The following is a 4,855-nucleotide window of genomic DNA, read 5'->3' as shown; positions in this document are numbered from 1 at the left end:
AATACCTAACAATGTTGATGAGTGTTGTGACTGTGTATTAAATAGAGAAGAGATTCTCATAGTTGTATTACAGCGGGAGCTGCTGGATGCTGAATCCTTTTGAGGATCTCTCCTTAGACTCTTAGAATATCAGGGTTGGAAGGGACATCAGGAGGTCATCTAGTCCCACCCCCTGCTCAAAGCAGGACCAATCCCCTGACAGATTTTTGCCCCAAATCACCCCCTCAAGGATTGAACTCACAACCCTAGGTTTAGCAGGCCAATGCTCAAACCACTGAGCTATCCCTCCGCCCCCCTCATTTAGAGTTCATAAATTGCTGCTGAGCTGTTTTGAGAATCTAGCCTCAATAGCAGTTGCTCAGTACTTCTGAAAATCAGACCTGTGACTTTTGTGTATGTGTGCGTGAGGTCTAATATAGCAAAGAACTTACACCTGTACTTAACTTTAAACCCATGGACTTAAAGTTAAGCACAAGAGTGGTCCTGCTGACTACAGGTTCTTAAGGCCCAAATACTCAAACATATTTATGCACCTAACTCTGATTTCAGTGGGAATTAAGTACTTTTGAGGATCTGGGCTTAAGTGCTTTGGGGACCAGTGTCTTGGTGAATCATAATGTTTTCCCATTAATAACATAAATAAAAATTACATTACAATATGAAACCACTTAGAATTAAACTTTCAAATCTGGCTACTAAAATTACAACCTCAAATTTTGTGTCTACTGGCATGACACCATCAAAATGCACACTTGCACATACAAATTGATGTTTGCATGTCTAATACAAGTAATTTTGAGAATGAGTGCCCATTTATGCACACACGTACTCATTTTACACACTAAGATGCCAATTTTCACACACTGTTAAATACAGTAGATACACAAATACCCATTTGCGCACACAAGTGTGGGTTTTGCAATGGGTGCATATACCAAGATTCTTGATGCCATTTAGAAGATGGCTTTGCAAAAATGTCACCCTAACTCTGAAATTCTATCTGCATATTTCCAAGCCTCTTTTTGAATTGTTCCTCTAAATTTTCCCAAGTGAATCAGACAAGGAAAAGATTGCCATGAAATGTATCCATGTTAATCAAATCAAAATTACCTTTATAAACTGTAAATCTCAAATAAAATTCCCCCTTTTTAAAATGTATTTTAAAATAATCTGAGTCCTGTGCAAAAGCCTGCATTTTATTACCACCAATTCTATTCTATTTTAGACACAATAAAAGTGTTTCTAGAAACTTGAATGATTAATCAGATCATTACATTTTATCCTGTGGTAATGGAATACCGACTGCTAGCTGTCCATTTACTGTAGGTCATAGTGTTGGCAGTATCATTACAAATGGCCCCAACAAACAGCTATTACAGTGCATAAAACTAAACAGAGTGTAAAAGGGTAACTTGGCTGTGCAGGATAGTTTTGTGTATGGCATGCAAAAATTAGATGCTAAATTTTCTGGAATAAGGTCTTTTGTATTTTAATTGTGTCAAACAAAGTTTGCTCTTCAGAAGTAGAGTACTTGTATGGATTTCTTTGTGTAAAACTAAGAGTGCCCCCCACATAAAAACCTGCTGACAAGCCTGGCAGTGCATGATCCTGTTCCCATTCCTGTGCAAAGATAATTAATAATCCAGCACTTTGAACATGTAGAGTGTTTTACCAACATTGTGAGTTGGTCAATATTTTTCAATCAATATTTTTTGCAGTGAAAAATGATTCTTTATTGGAAATTAACATTTGTGTCTTTTGAAATGTTCCAGTTTTTCAAAGAAAACAAATAAAAGCTGATGGTATGATTTTTGAAAACTGAAATATTCAATGTTTTGTCAAAAACCAAATCACTTGTGTGAAAATTTTAAAAAATGTATATATATTTTAGAGAACAGAATTTTCTGACTAGCTCTATAAATAATTGCCCTATGCAATAGGCAAATATTGCCATGCCATATATGGGGAAACTGAGGCTATAACTTCTGGGTCTTGATTTTCAAAAGTGTGCAGTAATTTTCTAGGCCTGTGTCTAAATGCTACAGGCATCTTTAAAATTAATATATATATATATATAGTACTTGAGAAACAGTATGCGATAGAGCCAAGATTGCACATGCAACATTACCTTTAGCATTTCCTACGTTCAGACCTTTAAAATATATATATCAATCACATACCCCTTTTTGTATTCCATTCTAGATATATTTGACAGAGCAATATATTCTCAGACTTACTAGGTCTTGGAATTGCAACAGTGGCTGGGAGACGCAATGGGGAAAGAGCACCGGAGTGTGTAGAGAGGCACATGGAAGAAGCAGAGACCGCAGGAGCTGGAAGTATCCAGATAGATAGGAACAGAAGGTGGGGTGCAATGGGGCAGAGACCGTCTTTGTGAGTGGACAGAATCAGAAGGCTCTATAACCACTAGAGATTACTCCCCTCTAGGACATGAAATTCAACCCATAGTCCTCAGTCTCAACATTCCTCTTATCTCAGCAAGGAGATGTGAAACCCACTGGCAAATTAGCTGGTCCTCAAAGAGAACAACCTCCTACTGCTATCCTGGCGCACATATATATAGCTTCGAGCTGTGGGGTAGAATTGTACTGTACAGTGCATATCTAAGGTTATTTTCTTACTGTCCCTCCAGTATAATTTGTGTTTCTGCATCTTCACTGACCCTTGTCTTTAAGGGATTTGGTGAATCAGTTTTACCTTCATTCACAGAAGCAAATATGTTTCATTATACTCAGTTTAACTGCAGCTTGCTGCGCCACAGCAATGGATACTTTACCTTGACACAATACAGCATTGCAGTCCAGGCAGGGGGAGAAATGGCAGACTAACAGCTCTTCTCCAAAGATGAGGGTAATAAATTATCCATGAGCTCACAAAGATCAAAGCCTGAAATGATTTCGCTTTACAAAGGCAACATAAATGTATCTGTGTGATGATCTTGGCGAAAGCCTGTGGAGTCACACAATGACAAATCAAGCCCTCTCAGTCACTGTAAAAGTTTCTGAACTGCTCTGCCTTTTTGAGATACCAATTCCAGTCTGGTGCACTACAGGGATTTTTTTTTAAAGGTAACCCTTAAAACCCAAGGCCAATTATTTACCTTTCTCTTTTGGGAGGAAAGGGAACAGCAATAAACATAGAATAATTTGACCACATTGCTGACCTACTAAATATTTTCAATTGCCAAGTGACTACCCATTCAATATATGGGCGGTGGGGCATCACCTGACTATGAAACATCTAGCTGAAACAAAAAAACAATAATATAGGTGACTTGATACCTCCTTTTCTATTACTAATGTAAGGACAAAATATCCTGCCCTGAGATTTTGAAGTATGTATTCGTAATCACTTTTTAAAATTTAGTTTGTTCCCCTGCCCTCCTCCAAGTGCCAACATGAATTTCCAAATATGTAAGTGCTTTTGGAGGGGGAAAAATGCAGATTTGGCAAATGTTTCAGCTGAAAAATTTTGCCCAGCTCTACTTCAAAGAGTTAGTGGGACAGCTCAGAAAGGAAAATATTCTAGGAGCAAGAGAAAGATGTAGGAAGATGTAGTCCTCTGTGTAGTAGGGAAGGCGAGCTAATAACAGATGACACCAAGAAGGCTGAGGTGTTTAATGCCTATTTTACTTCAGTCTTCACTAAAAAGGTTAATGGTGACCAGATACGCAATAGAATTAATAAGAAAAAGGGGGCAGGAATACAAGCCAAAATGGGGAAAGAACAGGTCAAAGAATATGTAGATACGTTCGATTGTATTCAAGTTATCAGGCCCTGATGAAATTTACCCTTGGGTTCTTACGAAATCTTGGAATTGTTAGTGATTTCTCTGAAGATGTCATGGAGGATGGGTTTAGTCCCTGAGAACTTTAGAAGGGCAAATATAATACCTATCCTTAAAAAGGGAGAGGGGAGGGAGAGGACCCAGGGAATTATAGACCAGTCAGCCTAACTTTGGTACCTGGAAAGATACAGGAGCAAATTAGTGAACAATCAGTTTGTAAGCACTTAAAAGATAATAGGGTTATGAGGAATAGCCAGCATGGATTTTTTTCAAGATCAAATCATGTCATGCCAAACTAATTTCTTCCTTTGATGGGTTTACTGGCCTAATGGATGGGGAGGAAGGAAGCCGTAGAAATGATATATCTTGATTTTAGTAAGGCTTTTGACACAGTCCCACATGACATTCTCAAATGTAAACTAGGGAAATGTGATCTAGATGACATTACTATAAGGCAGGTGTGCAATTGGTTGAAAATCCATCCTCAAAGAGTAGTTCTCAATGGCTTGCTGTCAAACTGGGGAGACATGTCTAGTAGAATCCTGCAGAGGTCTGTCCTGGATCTGGTACTAGTCAGTATTTTCATTAATCACTTACATAATGGAGTGGAGAGTCTGCTTATGAAATTTGTGGATGACACCAAGATGGAAGGGGTTGGAAGCACTTTGGAGGTCAGGGTTAGAATTCAAAACACCCTTGAGAAATTGGAAAATCTGTCTCAGATCAACAAGATGAAATTCAATAAAGATAGGTGCAAAGTACCACACTTAGACTTATCTACACTTGTGGTGGCTTACAGAGTATGCATAGCTACATGCCACAGTGAAAGACATGCTGCGTCCACATTGTGGTGTGTAGCTACACATGGCAATGAAAGGCTCTGGCAGGGGTGTGACAGTGGGGAATGCTCTGGCAGCAGGGAGGCAGTGAGATGCTACATAGCTAAAAATAGCAACGTGGGTGTGGGAAACACTACTTGAGTGTGTAGAGAGCTATGTAAGTAGGGTGACCAGATGACAAAGATCGGGACGCCGGGGGGGGGGGGAGA

Source organism: Terrapene carolina, unplaced genomic scaffold (assembly GCF_002925995.2).
Source record: "Terrapene carolina triunguis isolate 2854851 unplaced genomic scaffold, T_m_triunguis-2.0 Scaffold35022, whole genome shotgun sequence".
NCBI lineage: Eukaryota > Metazoa > Chordata > Testudines > Emydidae > Terrapene > Terrapene triunguis.
This window is presented reverse-complemented; position numbering follows the sequence as displayed.